Below are 18,915 nucleotides of genomic sequence, written 5' to 3' on the forward strand. Positions count from 1 at the left end.
TGCCACTCAGGGCAACACAACTTAGCATTCATGGACTACATGATTGAAAGATGGTTGCTAAAAAGCATCCTTTAAGGGGCTGTGGCTGTGGCTCAGTGGTAAAAAACTTGCCTAGCATGTGTGAGGCACTGGGTTCGATTCTCCGCACCACATATAAACAATTAAATAAATAAAGGTCCATCAATAACTTATAGATTTTTTTTTTTAAAGTATCCTTTAAAACAGAGAAACATCATGTGACTAGAAGCAAATACTTGCAGTGAGTGGTTAGAAAAACTTTAAGAACTGGATGGCAAATAAGGGTTTGTCAGAGAAGTAAGAAGACCTCTAGAGAGGAGGGAAATCATTACCCTTCCTGGCTTATTGAAGTGGAAATTTTTAGGCCGATTTTTGAGCCCAGTTCTGTAGAGCCAAACTATAGAGTGATGCCATTTTCAGTAAGATTTTCAATAGTTTAAAAGGCAAAAAATATTATTTTTCACTTTGAGAGGATTAGAAATAACATTTGTTTCAATTCATGGCTAAAAAAAGAATGTCCCCCATGTTGATTTAATCCATTTCAACATGTAAATAACTTCTAATGATTAACTTTTTTTGGATATATATTGGGAATCAACAGCCTAAAATTAGCTTAATTTCAACCATTTACTAATGACTACATGGCAATTTAAAAGCCATTCAAAGAATCCAGAATATGTCAGTGTATGACATATTAATTTTCCCTCTATAACACTTTCTTATGAGTTGGTTAATTAATTCTCTTTCCATAATAAACAAATTATATGTATGTTATGATATTTTAAGAAATGGACTCAATTTATTTAATTGTTCATAATCATCTCAGTTTTTTTTAGGTTTTAGAACTTTGTTCTTATTAAGACAAAGAATAAAATATTAGAAAAGAAAAATAGGAAATTTGAAGAATTGGTTGAGCCTACGTGAGATTTTGTTATGATGGTATTACGTCTATATTTTTTAGGTGATTAAGTTTGCTTAGTAATTGCCTGTTGTAAGATAATCAGGCAACACCTACGAGAACAAAAGAGTGAGAATTGTTCCTTTCTTCCAGCCCAGGATACCTTTTGTAACTCACAAAGACAGAAAAGTCCACATTATCTTTCATTGTATTGAAAAACAATAATGTCAGAAGAGATTGAAGTGGAGAGTGAACTTTTCGGCTTTTGGAGAGTTTCTTTAAATGTACATCTTAAAACTTTAATTCTGGTGTTGACGTCGTGTGAATGGTCTCCTTGGGAAACGTGCTAGAACTGCCTTGCTATGAGATGATGCTCTTCAGCACAGAGGTCAATCATGCAATGGCTAATCTCTTTTAGTGTAAGCACCCTGCACCTTCAGAAATGATTTCTTCTTTAGCTAGGTGAGAGTCTCTCAAGGAATATGAAAATTAAAGTAAAAAAAAAATCAAGCAGTTTAAGTTTTTAGATATTTTTCTTCCATTTCTCCCCAGCAGAACCCATCCTAGGCATTTATTTAGAAAAGGCAACAGAGGGCTGAGCCTTGAGTGCCTTTAGCAACCTCAGGTGATGATAGCCTTTTGCTCAGGGAGATCAGGGCTAGGCTAACAGTGAAATGCAAGGATGAGAGGGGGATGCTGAAATGGCGTTTAAAACAATAAAAACGGAGTAGAAAAGAGTATAATTCCATTTTTTGTATTTATTTATTAATTTTTATTAGAGATTTGTAGTCATACACAGTAGTTGGATTCATCCTGACAAACTCATACACGTATGGAAACGGACCTCAGTTCATAATCCCCCACCCCCCTCACCCCCACCCCCACCTCCCTCCACCCCCCACCCCGTCTTCCCTGCCCCTTTTCCTTCCTGTCTTCCCTCTCCTCTCTCATTCTCCTCCCTCTACTCTCCTTCCTTTGTTCCTTTATTTATATTTGATTGGTTCTATATGTATAAAAAAGGTGGGAAGAAATATATCATTTGATATATTATCTCATAGGAAGGTTGGTGATCCATATTCCATTACTTGAATTTTTTCATATGTTTGACAATGATTATATATATACCTCTATCATTAGAAATTACAATGTATTCTATTTTAACAAAAGATGAAGCAATAGAACCCCACTTTCTCTAAAAATGTCTCTAGTTACCATTTTAGGACTGTGACTCAATAAAGATAAAAAGACACGCAGATTTCCAATCTTTCCTTTATTTTAATCATACTTCTTAGTTCCTCTTATGTAATAGGCAAATAGGATACAAGCAAACATTGACCCTACAGATTTCATCCACGTGGAAGATTTTTGACATTATATACAATTCATATATAAATGCATATACCCCCTCAGAGTCAGTGCTCATTATCAGTAGACTTTGTATTTGTGAATTAATCTACTGGCTAAAATGTATTTGTAACCTCCAAATCAATTCACAGTCATTAGACAGGCTTATATGCATGCATTGCTCACACGGAAATGCTTATATGCAAAGTGGCAGAAAAAGTTGAGTAGCCTAATGTTAACTCATCTCTGGACTAGTTAACACTCTGCCTTTTTTGAGGGCTCATACTGTGAAAAACTGTCATTATTGTGATATATTTAGTGCCATATATTTTGCAGGTTTGTGTTTTCTGTTGACTTTGCTCTTCATAACCGTCCCCAAGCATAACGATGAAGTGGTATCTAGGTTTGTGAGTGCAGGAAGGCTGTGGGGTGCCTTACAGAGAAAGTACAAGTGATAGATAAGTTAGTTCAGGCATCAGTTATAGTGCTGTTGGTTGTGCATTCAATGTGAATAAATCAATGTTGTATATTAAATAAGGAGGTTATGTATTGATCCGTTGATGAAAATGTTATAAGAGGCTCATAGAAAACTAATTTGAATTTCTCCTGGAAGCAATGGTTTAGTATTTGCTAATTCAGTAGTATGATGACTTTATAGACCATAACTACCTCAAATAGGAAGAATTATATATAATTAGCACATATAATTTTGTTCAATTTTTATAAATATAATTTACATATAATTTAGAAATATATATTTTATTTATACACACACACATACACCATTCCACATGATCATTACTTCTTTTCAAGTTTTCCTGGTTCATACACAATACAATAATTTATATTTGGTTTTTCAATTACTGAATATTGAAATGTGCATACATAGCAGAGTCCTTACACCATCTTTTTTTTTCACCTGCAGAAGCTGAAGAAGAATGTCACAGTAAAAAATTTGAACTCTGCTGCCCTTCCATACAACAGACACTAGTATTGCTGTATGTATAAACTTGGCTGCGTAACCAATATGATCGTGCAATCTGTGCACATGGAAAAATAAGAATTCATATCCCATTTGAATCAAATGTATGATATATCAAGATCATTGTATTGTCTTGAGCAACTAATAAAAAAGGTTTTAACTCAGGAAACAGCAATGATGACCATTATGGTTTGCATATGAGGTGTCCCCTAAAAGCTCCTACATTAATTCGGAAATATTTAGAGGTAAATGCTTAGATTATGAGAACTGTAACCTAATCAGTCCATCCTAGTTTCAGTGGTCTAACTGGATGGTAACTGTAGGCAGGTGGGATGTGGCTGGAGGGGTGAGTCACTGGGGGCATGTTCTGGAAGGGTACATCTTCCTTGTAATTCTTCTCACCCCATCTCTGCTTCTGGGCCACCATGAATGGAGCACTTCATGGTGCTCCTCTGCTGCGCCCTTCTGCCATGATGTTCCACCTCACCTTGGACCCAGTGCAATGGAGTTGACCCACCATGGACTAAACCTCTGAAACCTGAGCTAAAAGAAAATTTTCTTCCTCTAATATGTTCTTGTCAGGTATTTCAGTCACAGTGATGAAGAGCTGACTAACATAATGACAATAACAGTGATGCTAATTTCCAAGCTTCAGACATATTTTTTTTGTGTATATGCTGAGACCTGGCCATCCAAGGATAGCTGACTCAAGTGAAAATTGTACTAAGAGGTTCAGGGCTTAATGGGAAAGCATAATATTGAAAAAAGGGAACTGATAACACTGTATAATAATGCAAAAAGTCTACATCAGTAGATAATGAGGAAAGTGCTCCAGATTACGTGGTAGTTTGAATAATTTTCTATATTTGATTGTGAAATTTTGGATACCTATATTTCGGAGGTCTAGTATGCATTCTTAATAAAGGTGCGTGGGTCTTTGTGTTTTCATCCAACTGATATCTAAAGGATGACCATGGAGAAGGAAGAGGAAGTGTATCTGCAGGCAACGTATTAGGACAAAGGTCTATATGTCATATTCCATTCTGAACCTGAAATACTGCAGCCAATTTTGAAAACTAAGGATGAGTATTCTAGGTAGAAGGACATGCAGAAAAACATGCAGAGACATGAATTAATGGGAGAGTGAGAGGACCTTAGGATTGCAAAATTTTTCACCCTGTGCAAGAGTATACTGATCCTGAGTCCATGGAGAAAGCTATGCAAGAACTGTGCAGTCCACCAAAGGACATCTTCTCAGAAGCCTTGTTCTTTATTTAGAAAGCCCTGGGGAGCTACTGCAGAGCCCTAAGCAAGCAAATTTGGGGAGATTTCTGTTTCAAAAATCTGGCAACCAGGTAGAGGTAGCAGGGACAAAGAGACCATTTAAGAGTCTACTTCAGGATTACCCATTGCCAGGGCACTTGTTTCCCATACTACCTCCTGGGGCTCCCTTCTATCCCCACAGGGCCTCCCTCTGTCCCTCCACTCTGTCCACACAGGCCCTGTTCCTGGAGATCTTAAGGTCCCCACAGTCCTCTCAAAGCAGCCCACAAGTCTGAGCAGAAATGCCCAAGCTTGTTATGGATTCAGGGCCAAATTACTGAATCTTTCTGGAGATAAGACCCCAAATGAGAGTGGAATATAAAGTCTTTATGTTCTTTATTCATCTAGTCAACAAACATTTGTTAATTGCCAATACGTACCAAATATTGGATTAGACAAGTAATAAATGAGCAGTGGCTCAATATAGAAAAATCCCACTCCTAATTGAGTTTATTTTCCAGTAGGAAAAAAAAAGCAAACAAAATAATTACATTTTGTTATTTGTGTCATGAAGAAAATAAACAGGATGGTGGTTTGATTGCAGATTAAAAGGAAGGAGTATTTTTTTTTTTTCTAAGCAGAGGAGTCAGGGATGCTCTCTCTGAGAAGATGATGTTCAAGCCAAACTTGCAAAATGAAAAAATAAATTAAAAAGCAGACACATAAAGAATTGAGAAAAAAGAATTTCTGGACTGGACTTAGTGGTGCACACCTGTAATCCCAGTGGCTGGGGAGGCTGAGACCGGAGGATCGCAAGTTCAAAGCCAGCCTTAGCAACTTAGCAAGGCCCTAAACAATTTAGCAAGACCCTTTCTCTAAGTAAAATAGAAAAAAGGGCTGGGGATGTGGCTCAGTGGTTAAGTGCCCCTGGGTTCAATCCCGAGTATAAAAAAATATCCTGGGAAGAGGTACAGAAAGCACCAATATTTTTCAACTTAGGATATACTTAGAATTCCATTTTTTTATTAGTTGCTCAAAACATTACAATGATCTTGACATATCATACATTTGATTCAAATGGGGTATGAATTCTTATTTTTCCATGTGTACAGATTGCAGGATCACATTGGTTATACAGCCACGTTTATACATACTGCCATACTAGTGTCTGTTGTATTCTGCTGCCCTTCCTATCCCCTCTCCCCTCTCCTCCCCTCCCATCACCTCTCTCTACCCCATCTACTGTAACTCATTTCTCTCTCTCTTTTTTTCCCCTTGCCCCTCACACCATCTTATATGTAATTTTGCATAACATTGAGGGTCTTCTTCCATCTTCCATGCAATTCCCCTTCTCCCTCCCATTCCCTCCCACCTCTCATCCCTGTTTAGTGGTAATCTTCTTCTCATGCTCTTCCTCCCTGCTCTGTTTTTGAGTCGCCCCCCCTTATATCAAAGAAGACATTTGGCATTTGTTTTTTAGAGATTGGATAACTTCACTTAGCATAATCTGCTCTAATGCCATCCATTTCCCTGCAAATGCCATGATTTTGTTATTTTTTAGTGCTGAGTAATATTCCATTGTGTATAAATGCCACAATTGTTTTAATCCATTCATCTATTGAAGGGCATCTAGGTTGGTTCCACAGTCTAGCTATTGTGAATTGTGCTGCTATGAACATTGAAGTAGCTGAATCCCTGTAGTATGCTCTTTTTAGGTCTTTTGGGAATAGTCCGAGAAGGGGAATAGCTGGGTTGAATGGTGGTTCCATTCCCAGGTTTCCAAGAATTCTCCATACTGCTTTCCAAATTGGCTGCACCAATTTGAAGTCCCAACAGCAATGTACAAGTGTACCCTTTTCCCCACATCCTCACCAGCACTTGTTATTGTTTGACTTCATAATGGCTGAATGGCTTGAATTTTGGCTTTGCCAGTAATAACTGGAGTGAGATGGTATCTTAGAGTGGTTTTAATTTGCATTTCTCTGATTGCTAGAGATGGTGAGCATTTTTTCGTGTATTTGTTGATTGATTGTATGTCCTCCTCTGAGAAGTGTCTGTTCAGATCCTTGGCCCATTTGTTGATTGGGTTATTTGTTTTCTTATTGTTTAATTTTTTGAGTTCTTTGTATGTTCTGGAGATTAGGGCTCTATCTGAAGTGTGAGGAGTAAAAATTTGTTCCCAGGATGTAGGCTCCCTATTTACCTCTCTTGTTGTTTCTCTTGCTGAGAAAAAACTTTTTAGTTTGAGTATGTCCCATTTGTTGATTCTTGATTTTAACTCTTGTGCTATAGGTGTCCTATTAATTTTTCTTTATAATATCATTTGCAGTTTTAGTTTTGTTTTCTCTGTCACTATAATCTATGCAAGAGTTGGTATATTCTTTAAAATTCTAATTCAAAAGATAAAATAGCTTCACTTTTAAATTATGTGAGCTATTCACTGAACTAAAGTAGTTTTCTGATTTTTTTAATGCACTCATATATGTGTTAATATTGGAAGTGATTCTACCTTACCTTTGAATTTACGATTCTACATTGTACTGAGAGAATTCCTATGAACTAATAAAAATAGCACTATATGACATTAATAGAACCGCTACTGATTTCAGACACTATTATACATACGAACATATTAACTAATGTGCTCCACATTTGGATTATAATTATCCCCATTTTATGACCAAAGCCCAGAGAAATTATGTAATTTGTCAGGGTCACACAGTGATTAAATGTCAGAGCTCTGAGTAGAGACAAGGCAATTTCCCTTTAGAATCTACCTTTCTGATCAAATAGCAAATATTTATGTTGGCAACCACACTTGAAATTCCAGGACCAACATCATTCTTCCATTAAAGTAACTTTTTTCCCCCAAAATTTCAAGAGAATAATCAATATCATGGATAAAATTTCTTCACTAGTATTTTTTTTCCTCTTTTATTTTTTCTTTTAATATTGGACTATAAGATATCTTGTTTATATTTGTAAAAATTCAATAGATATCAATAGCCAGATACTATGCTAAACACTTTTATGACTTATTAAACCTTACAACAGTTATTTTGATAGAGTTGCCATTGATATTTCCTGGGCTTGAATTTTGGCTTTGCCAGTAATAACTAACTGTATGACCATGGACAGGGGTTTAATTTCTGTGTGTCAGTTTCTCCATTTGCAAAATGCAGTCTGATTTCAGAGCTTGTGGCTTTCATCACCAGCTTTCTACCTCCCAGTAATCTAGGATGGTATGATGACATAAAAATAATGTTTTAATTATCTTAAAGTTTAACATTTTGTAACTTATGGTGTTCTGCAGAGCATCATAATTTCCAATTGCTCTTCCAATGGAAAGGTTAGAGAAGTACTGATCTACTATCTTTTATGGAAATGGCTTCCTCAAATCTAGGACTTGTGTCACTGAGAAGCAGTGAACCTTTAACCTGAGTTATTCCTACTTTTAATGCCTTGTAATTACTATCCAAATGTACTGAGCATAAGCTGAACCACACAAAATAAAATATTTTTATTTTCCAGCATTTTAAATTGAAGAGCAGATACGTTCATTTGTCGGTAATACCAATCTCACACCTATAGCAAAACAATCAAAATGTAAAATGCCAAATCCAATTATATAACTCAGAATGCAATTTTATTTCATTTTTTTAGTTGAGTTATATCTGTGCAATTTAAATAACCAGACCATGGTATTTTAATGGGTGATTTGGCTTACCCAATGGCTAAGTCAATGAACTGCAAAAAATTGACTCTTTATTGTGGCCCATGAAACCAAGTCAACCCTGAATATAAATAGACAATTTCTCTTTTGGTGCTAGAGTAAGAAGCAAATATTCTTCATATATGGAAAAGCCGATTCAACAAAGTATGTTTAATCTGATTTTTAAAATTATATATACATGTATAAAATAACTAGATAAAACTTTTTATTGTTCTGTCCACTATATATGTTTTACTAATTCATTTGGCTAATATTTATTGAACTCCCATTATCTACCCAGAAATATGCTAAGTGATTCCACCTCTGCCAACTGAAACAACACAATCTTCACAGCTGTTCTCTTCTAAAGGGGTTTTCTCTTTGGTAGAGGAAGAAATGAAGTCTCAGGAAAGCTATTTAATGTCTCCAAGTTATCTTGTGCGTTAGAGAGGAGTTGATTTACAGCTCAGCATTCTGTATTATTTTTAATCCCAAGTCATTCTGGGAGGTTTTTAAAAACTTAGCACCAAGGATTAGATTGATGCTAAAATGTTTGTTTTCAAATTTGATCTCTAGAGAATCTTTTCCATAAGGATCATCTTTTCTTTCTTTTTTGATTAAAAAGATGTGGTTTCCCATCCCCACTCCTGCCCAAATAACCGAAGTGGGTTGCTTCATGTATTGTTCTTCAAGGATTTGCACTTAGCCATCTTCTTATTTACAAATGGGGACTCTCTGGGTGTTCTTGACTACTGCCTCACTTTTAATTACTATCTGTAGGCTGATAATTTCCAACTGATCATTTCCTGCTCAGATCTCTATAATAAATTCCATATGTGTATCTCCAGCAGACGACGAGTGCTCAAAGGAGCTCAAACAAAGCATGTCAATTACCGAGCAATTTAAGTATCCCCATGTCCATCTCAGTGGTCGATCTAGCCATCTTTCATTTGAGAAATCAAATGCTAGTGTTCCATCCTACGTAAGAACCTGGGCTTTATCCTTGACACCTTAGGACTCGCATTGAGTTCCGTCCATTCTGTTTCCTGTCTGCTAGCAAGTCCTTCTTCCAGGAGTGTAGTAACCCAGTTCTTGCCGAGCATCCCTTGTGTAGGTTTTTATTGGCCTTCAAACTCATCCTTGTGTCTTTCAAGATACACCTCCAGTCATCTCCAGTCCAACAGGAAATTTCCTTTGAAAATCAAATAACCACATCTGCTCTTCACAAGTCTTTGAATGGGTTATTATTACTTTCAGAATAATGTCTTCATACGGGGGAAGCTGATTCAACAAATTATGTTGGATTATATACATATATAAAATAACTAGAAAAAACCTTTCTGTTGTTCTGTCCACTGTGTGTTTTACTAACTCATTTGACTAGCATTTATTGAACTCCCATTATATACCCAGTATGAATATTGAATATGGGTTTTTGGTCCCTTCGTAATCTAATGATTTCTTTCCTCTTTTATCTCCTCTCTTACCTTTCTCGCCATCATGCTCTGATCCATTCCTAATACTGTACTTTATCAAAGATGCTTTATTCCCATTTCCTCCCAGACTTTTGCATGTGTGTGAAACCCTCTTCCTTCCTTTTCCCATTTCTATTTAACTCCAATACATCCTTTAAGTTTTAGTTTAAATGTCAGCTGCTCTTCAGGTTGATCCATAATCATGCTGTCTTGAGCAGGTATCATCAGTCTTTCCCTTATGTCATCCTATATTTCCCCTATTGGAGTATTTAGGGCACAGCATTATAATCACATATATTCTTGTTTTACCTCCAAACAGAATGTGAGCTTCCAGGAAAGCAGGTACTCACTTGTTGGGTTCATAGTAGTCTCTCTCTCCCTCTTCCTCCTCCTTCTTCATTTCTCTCTCTCTCTCTCTCTCTCTCTCTCTCTCTCTCTCACACACACACACACACACACACACACACTCTCTCTCTCTCTCTCTCTCTCTCTCTCTCTCTCTCTCTCTCCCTCCCTCCCTACCTCTTGGTATATATACATGTATCTATTGACTCACTAATACATACTAGATAACTTGCGCACAACTAATTTACCTTGCTCACTCATCATTTTGCCTTAACACTGTTTGCATTAATAAAACAGCATGGGATTTTAGAGTTGGGAAGGATCTTACTTTAAATGCACTCTATCTGAGTTCCAGGCAATTCTGTCACTTATTTTCTACATAAACTTTAAGACACATCATTTGCTCTCCCTGCAATTTGGGAGACATCTGTTTAAATCCCTCTAGATTAGGTTCCTTCACTGTCTTTGATTCTAGGTTACTTTAGAAGTGGCCTCAAATCATTCATATGCTTTTAGCATATGTTGAGGAAAAAGAAAAAGGTATGACATTGTGTCCACCCATAACACAGTCACTTAACTGTTATTTTTGTCAACATTGTTTTTGATAATTTTGTTAATCTTTTGAAACAAAGCCTGGAATATAATCTTTAATTTCAAACACTGAAGTTTATTCTTGTTATGTTTAAATATTTTCTTTGACCACAGACAATAGACATGGCATGGTGAATAAGTAGGGTTGACTGAGCATATGACCAACGTGGTTACGTATTCTCAGAGAACTATGTTTCAAGGTACACTTTTTAAAATTTAACTTTGTTAGGAAAAGCATCTGTTGTCTCTTTGTGGAACAGATAGCAGCATTTCTATTCACTGTTAACCTTTAACGTATCCAGAATAATCACAGAGATGCCTTTTCCAATTCACAGTAGTAAGTGAAGATGAGAATTACTATTTGGCCAGCAGTTTATACTAAAGAAAGTCCAGGGATAATTTACCACTGGAATTTTCTCCTAAATCAAACAAACCAATCCTTCACATATATAAAATTAATCATTTCATTGATATTGGCATTCAGTCCTTACTCCATTAAATCTCTAAATTCATGCTAGAGATGGCAAAGGGAGCAAATTAAAATGGGATTCTTATAAAATGAGAAAGATAAAAAGTGTGCCTTCTGAAGAAGCAATTTCATCTTAATAAATTATTTTTAATATTCTTTTTTCAATGAAGCATCACATTGACCATAAAATGAAGTGTAAAAGGGCACTGGTTGAGAAAACTCAGTTACAAAGAGACCACTGCACCCTTGAACATGGATACCTGCAATAACTTGCTTCATAAATTTTTATGTTGTATTTTACATTTTTTTAAGAAAGCAAGTATTCCCAACAGGGTCATAATTAGAATTCTGACAGTGTGAGAACAACTAAAGGGAAATTATAGTTGACCTCCAGAGTATTTAGCTAAACAGTTTTAAATAGAAACGTGTGGCTTTGTTGAAGACGGATTAGTGTCGACATATAAGATGTTCCTTGAAGGGAAGTCCTTGCTCTTAGACAGTGCACTCCTGCAAACAGAGCCTCACACCAGAGTTAAGTGTCAATTAAGAAGACCTGGGAAATGAGCTGATTTGCCTAGGAGATTTATGAAGTACTGAAATAAAAAGGCCTCAATCTTTAAATGTCAAATTTTAATATGTACCATATGCTAACCCTCTCCAGAAATTTTATTTTTCAGTGCTTTATCTCTGTAGTTTGAGAAGCCAAAGCTCTAAGAGAGATCCTCCTGAGGCACATTCTGCATTCAACAAGACCTCTTTCCCCCGCATTGTGTGTGTGTGTGTGTGTGTAATACTCTTTCTGCTGTAATACTTTGAGGATGTTTTTCTGAAAGATAGGATGGAGCTGATTTAGTTGTCAAGATCCAAGCAGTCTTCATAAAAGATGTCTCTTCTTAATGTAGCCAGTTTCTACTACCTCTTGGAAATCTGTTAATGCCTCTGGACTGCTGAGGACAGTGTCCAGTCCACTGTAGTTACTCATTAAATAACAGTCCTTGTACCTCTAGAGGTTCCATATATGCGCTGTATGATGGGGCCTAGGCTACCAGGGAACAGCAGGGTTAAGTGTTCTGATGAAGGACACAGCCTTCCTTAGCCAGCAAATCCACTGTCAGAATGAGCAGGTGAATTAAACAGGAGTGTGTCCAATAGATCTGTTCTCTGCTAGGTCTATTATGATAAGAAAAAACATTTGAAATAGCATCTGGTCTGTGTCAGTTGTAGAATTTCATAATATTTTCCCATGGGGGTTACTTTACTTTCTCTTAGTGATAAGAAAATTAATTTAAGGAGGCCTCGTCCTAGGTCAGGGGATTCCAGTAGATCTGGAACTTTTCTGACTGGATCATGAATGTCACTCTCTGGGACTCCAGGTGTGCAAAGTTGTGAGAGAACAACTTTAGGGAGCTACAAAATTGAACTTTGTATACTTTGGGGTGGTAAGAAATTGAAAGCCTGTGCTCTTCTTTCTGAGTTTCACCATACACCCAGTTCTATAGTTAATTGGGGTAGCCCCAACAAAGATCATTGACAAGGAAAGAGATATTCATCAGGGGCATGTGATGCAGAGACTGGATCACCTGGAACAGCTCAAGGACCTAGAGATCCGGGAAGAGGGTAATTTTTACCCAACATAAAGTTAATATGAGCATTTCTTTGGTAAGGAGCTATCCTGGTGGAACTGGGCAGGGTGAGGAATAGTTGGGAATGTTAATGCATTGAAGATCCTTATCGGAATTTGCCAGCTTACAACAGCCTTCTACAAGTTAACTCTGTGGGGAGAGATCTTACCTCACATTTTGCCTTTTAGGATTGTCCAGAGACCTGCACCCAGGAAGGCCCTTTTCTAGAAGTGGAAAAAAAAATCCCAGACCAAAAGATGCAACTGTGAAAATCAAAATATAGTGAGCTGACCATATATACCCTTTGCTTGGCATTTGGAGCCATGACCAACTTTGAACCAAGTCCCAGGTTCCTTCTAAGATTCAAAAAGTGGAGGGGACTCAAAAGTTACGACAAGGATTGCTTTCTAAAAGGCTCATGAGAGTTGCAACAATTAATTAGGAAATAAAAAAGGAATAGATGTTCATCATAAGATGTACCTATTAGAAATCTTATTATATCCAAATATCCTGTAACATCTTCTAAGTGGATTTCATAAGTCTCAGGAACATTCCATTCTATTTTCAACTTTTCAGTCCCAAATTACATGCTTTTCTTTATAAATATACATTTTTCCATATATATATTCACATATATATATGTATATATATGTGTGTGTATATTTGTATGTATACACATACACACATATATTCTGAATGAATATATATGACCATATAAACTTTCAGTGGCTTAACTAATACTTCTTCCAGGATGAAGTCCTTAGTGGAATACACAGACCCTTCAAGAAGCTGAACTTCACCTGCTTCTGTCACTCAACTAAGATTCTTGTAGGAAGGATCAAATTTATTCATTTAAAAAAATGCACAGAACTGAGTATGGTGTTTTGTATACAGTAGTAAAAACTCAAATATTTATTAAAATTGCACTGACATAATTTGTATGGGAAACCATACTTGGAAAGCTGAGTCTTGATAGTATTCAAGTCCATTGTATAATAATGGTCTTTGGTGCCATTTCTGACCTGTGATGTGATTGTAGGTACCCTGGAGAAATTCTCCTCATGCCTTCTCTCTCTCTGTTGGTGAAGATTATACCTGCTGTTACTTTATTCCAGAAACGGGATAACCTTCTGCCTTGTTTTTTGTGTGGAGTGACCCTTTTGACAGACCCTGTGGCTCTGACCCTTTAAACAGTAGAAGTATCCTGGTGTTTTTGCTCAGCAGCGGATCGTGATATTTAGAAATCCCTTCGTTGAGCACCTTTGATTCTCCAGGGATGCCCATAATAAATATTTGCATTATTAAAAGAGTTATGAGCACAGTATAAAAAATGAGTACACAAGGAAGTCACCACTTGGCTTTTGATTAGGTCTGCCCAAATGAAAAATGAATGAATGTGCAATTAATAATAAATGTCCTTGTGTTCTTGTTTTAATTTTAACTCATCAGAGGATGTTAAAATTAAAGTGAAGCCAACTTTTGCTTTGCTGTTTTATTAAAGGCAGAATGTGGCCCTCATGTAGCCAATTCATGAAGCATCTTAAAATGTAGTATTCTCATATCTGTATTGCCACTTATTAGCCACTAACTTCATGCATGTTATTTATTCTCTATTAGCTTCAGTGTCTTCATTTATATAAATGGAGATAACATGTATGTCATATATTTTTTTTTACAATATCAAATGAAATTGTTCACCTGATATATAGTAATCATCAAATATATATTATGGTGACAATTTTATTTGAGCCTCACTCATGTGAGTTAGGCAGTCTAGTCTAGTTTTTCTTTTCATTTTAGAGATGAAGTAATATTTTCCTCTCACAGAATTGAAGTAATTTGTCAGAGAACACTTAGCTTTTCTAAATCCCACTATAATTTTTTTTTGGTTGAGACGAATATGTCAGGGAAATCTCTTTTTGTACTGTCTAGCCTCCAGAGAAGTGGGAGGTGAGTCTTATATCTGTGGCTATTGATTGATAAGAGTGGAATTTCACAATTCCTGCTTCCTTGGCTACAGCTCTATTTTTCATCAGGAATATACTTTCTAGACCCATCTGGATCTCCATGTATCAGCAACTTGGTGATTGGTCCTTGTTAATCCAATGTTAGAATTTTCTATCCTTGGAAATATGATCTTTTCTAAAAGATCCTGCTAATTTGTCAGCATCTCATTAGGATCCGGAGCTCTTGGTCTTTCCCTCTGTTCCAAGACCTTATGGGGTGTAAAATTTCCCTTGGAACTGAGTCACGAGGCCAAGAACTCATCCCTAGTTTAGATAAGTATTTAAAATTATTAACACTGTCTAATGTGGTTCCCTGGGGATGAGATATAATGGACAGGGGTGCAGGTCCTTCCTGCTTAAAATGTACAGAAGGATTTATCTCCTACATCAGAAGGAGCTCTTGGGGCAGGGTCCATTAAAACAATCTCTCACCTGATGACATTTTTTCCTATGTCCTTAGTTTTACTCACAAGACTGTGAAATGTTGGAGGGCAAGCAGGTATTTTCTTCTCCCTGTATCTTTACCATTTGGCACTGTGTGGGCCACAGATGATGCTTTAAGGATTAATGAATGGACACTTTGGACTCTGTTGCTGCTTTCAGTGAGGGTTACATTTTCTACCTTTTCACAATGTTTCACATGGGAATTTGGAAAACAGGAATGAGTGTCAGAAGGATGCTGTCCTTGCCACTCAAGTCTCCATATGCAGCTCATGAGTGACCTGCTTATAGAGACTCTGGTTCTGTCCCCACATAATGAGCATGTGTATATGTGCACAAGAACAGAATCCCCATGCCTTCCCCAATATGGGTGGCCTGGGAAGCTCTGAAAACATCATTGTTTTAGTTTCTTATGCTTGTTAGAGGTCAATTAGACCCAGATTGTTGAAGTGATGCTTTCATGCTGTATTTTATAGCCAGGAATGAGGGGTTGAAATGCTGTGGATACAATGGATAGGATAACATCCACTGGTAAAGAAAAAAAAATCATTGTGGCAATTAATATTCTGTAATCCCAGCTAATTGAAAGGCTGAAACAGGGGGACCATAAATTTGAGTGCAGTCCGAGCAATTTAGCAGGATCCAGTCTTAAAAAAAAAAAAAAAAAGCAGGTGTGTGTGTGTGTGTGTGTGTGTGCGTGCGTGCGTGCACACGCGCGCTTACTGAGAACATAATTCGGTGGTAGAGTAGTTTCCTAGCATGTTCACCAATGTGGGTTTAATCCCTAGTACCATTAAAAAAAAATCCTATAGGGGAAGTATGTCTTACTTTTAAAAAATGGGAACTGGTAAAAGCCTCCATTTGTGGAAGGAAGGTAAGTATCCTGCTGAAAAATTTCTGGATTTTTCCTACCCCCGTGCTGCACCCCTTCACTATTTGGAGGCATGAGCATAGAGTTTTAAATAGTGCATTGGTCATGCTATTATTTTTTTTTAAAGTCTCTATGCTGAATTTTTAACAGCTCTGTGCTAGAGCATAGCACTAATGACACGGTGCACAGAGGGGTAATGGATGAGGTAGGTCAGGTCCCTTGTGAGAGCAAAGTCCTCTCCTACCCAGAGAAGGAAAGGTGCTGCCACTTGCTTTTCTATCTGCAGTTTCAGGAGGACCACAGTCAAAAATTGGAATGTCATAGGCATTCTCTGAAAAGGATCGCAAGACAACTATCCTCCAGCAAGTAAATGCCAGCCTCAGGATTAGGTGGTCAGGATCTGAAAGGGAATAATTAATTCAGTGTTTCTGAGGAACAAGCGGCTCAGAAGAGGAGGGATTGAAACAAAGAGGAAGGAGAAGCTAGGCATGGTGGTGCACACCTGTCATCCCAGCAGCTCTGGAGGCTGAGGCAGGAGGATAGAGTTCAAAGCCAGCCTCAGCAACTTAGCAACTCAGTGAGACCCTGTCTCTAAGTGAAATGCAAAAAAGGGTTGGGGATGTGGCTCAGTGGTTAAGTACCCTGACCCGGAGTTCAATCTCTGGTACCAAAAAAAAAAAAAAAAAAAAAAGGAAGGAGAGAAGGAAGTAGAATGAAAAAAGGCAGATGGGGGGAGGAGAAAAAGAAGGAGAAAGGGAAAGAGAAGAAAAAAGAGGCAGGTCACAAATAGAGGGGTTTTTATGCAGAAAAACACCAGAAAAAAAAAAAAAGAATGTTAGCTTAACTCAGTGTGTGTGTGTGGTGTGTGTGGGGGGAATTGATGAAATGAACATTTTCTTCCTCTTTTGGAATTTTTTTTTTAAGGAGGCAATACCATTTGAAATTGGAACTGTTTACAAGACAAACTAAGTCACATGTGAGCCACGCTATCTTCGTTCCAACACCCAGTCTTGCACGGTATTGTGTATCCACTTAAGAAAAACTGGCTCCAATTAGGGATCTCCTGTCGAGCATCTTATTTATCAGCTTCCAGAACAGCTGTGAGCCATTCAGGATGCCACCAGTTTTTCCTCATTACACTCTCCTTAGAATTACAGATGTGCCTGGCTGATCCCTAGGGAGCCACATTCTAGTAAACACATCCTTCTATGTTTCGGGGGCCTCTCTGAAATAAGCTTGTGAACACAGGAGGACATGGTCAGTTGAAGGAGGCTTAAGAGACTTAAAGCTGTAAATACCCCCCGTAATTTCTTAGGAAAGGAAAGCTGGATAATGAAAGGGATTTATAGCGTGTGTGGACAAACAGAGGGAGCCAGTTTAAATGACACATTTTTGTTTTTAATCAGCTTTACCAAACAAGTTATACTGGGAATTTGTGACAGAGAAGCCACTCCTGGAAGTTATGTACTTTACTGTCACAAGTTTATTTAATCAGAAAAAAAATAGAGGCAAATCAACAGGAATGAGTGAATCAATATATCTCAAGTAATATACATTTTTTTTTTTGCTTTGATTGTACAAACAACTGTATTTGAAGATCTTGTATAGTGAAGTCTTTCCACTCCAGGAGAATGGCTTAGTAGAAAATGCATATATTTAGCAAACAATCGTAATCTTATTTCCTCTCTTCTTCCCCCCACTACTTGCTCTCAAGAATAATTCCTTCTAAGTGTTAAGGAGCACAGTCATAGTTGTATTTATTCTTGGTTTAAAAAAGAATGGAAGGTTCTTATGTTGGCAGCCATGGAGGTATCTGAAGAAAACAAACATCCAAGATGTAAGAATCAGTTGTAAGATTTATTGAGAAATTAAAATGTGATCAGGATGCCATGTTGATCTTTGATTGATCTCACTGCCTCTCCAGGCAATCCATTTTGTCTGGATCATGTGACCTGTGGTGGCCAATGGGATGTCTGGTACAAATCAAGATATGATAAATACTTACACGTTGGGGGCTAGTTCCTCTGATGCTCTTGGGAACCCAGCAACAACATTGTGAAGAATCCCAGGCTGAGTTGCAGGTAACTGCTGACCCACGAGGAATTCCCGCAGAGATTAACAGAGCCATCGCAGACCAAAATGATTATCCAGCAGATTCTTAGAAACTCTAAATTAGTGAATAATTTTTGTCTTAAGACAGTAGGTCTTGGAGTCTTATTCTCAAAAGCAAAAGCTAACTTATATGGAAAGCTGGATAATGAAGTGGATTAGGCTATGTATTTGAATCAAATATCTGTGTGCAGAATAATTTCCCAGATATTGTTCAAAGTCTTGGAAAACAAGACAATCTTTCTTCTTTCAGCTTTCACTGGAAAATAATTTTACCAACAATTACATTAAGGGTTATAAATTCAGACATGCATTGCCTAACAATGGAGATTCAATCTGGGCAATGTGTGGATAGGTGATTTTGTCATTGTGTGGACCACAGAGTGCACTTACACAAGCCTCATAGTTTTAAGTCAATCATTCAAAGTCTTCATGTATTCAAGAGATGGGGTAAATATGAGCTGTACCAGGACACTGCAGGTGTGATGTGGCATGCAGTTTTATAGTCAATATTTATTTTAAATAAGTGGGGGTATACTCTAAAATAATGTTATGGTTTAGATAAGAGGTGTCTCCCAAAAGATCATGTGTGAGACAATGCAAGACTGTTCAGAGGTGAAATGTTAGATTATGAGAGTTCTACCCTAATTGGTAGGTTAATCCACTTACATAGATTGACTGGATGGTAACTGTGGGCGGGTTAGGTGTGTCTGGAGGATATAGATCTCTGGGGTGTGTTTTAGGGGTTTACATTTTGTCGCAGGAAAGC

This window comes from Marmota flaviventris, chromosome 18 (assembly GCF_047511675.1).
Source record: "Marmota flaviventris isolate mMarFla1 chromosome 18, mMarFla1.hap1, whole genome shotgun sequence".
Taxonomy (NCBI): domain Eukaryota; kingdom Metazoa; phylum Chordata; class Mammalia; order Rodentia; family Sciuridae; genus Marmota; species Marmota flaviventris.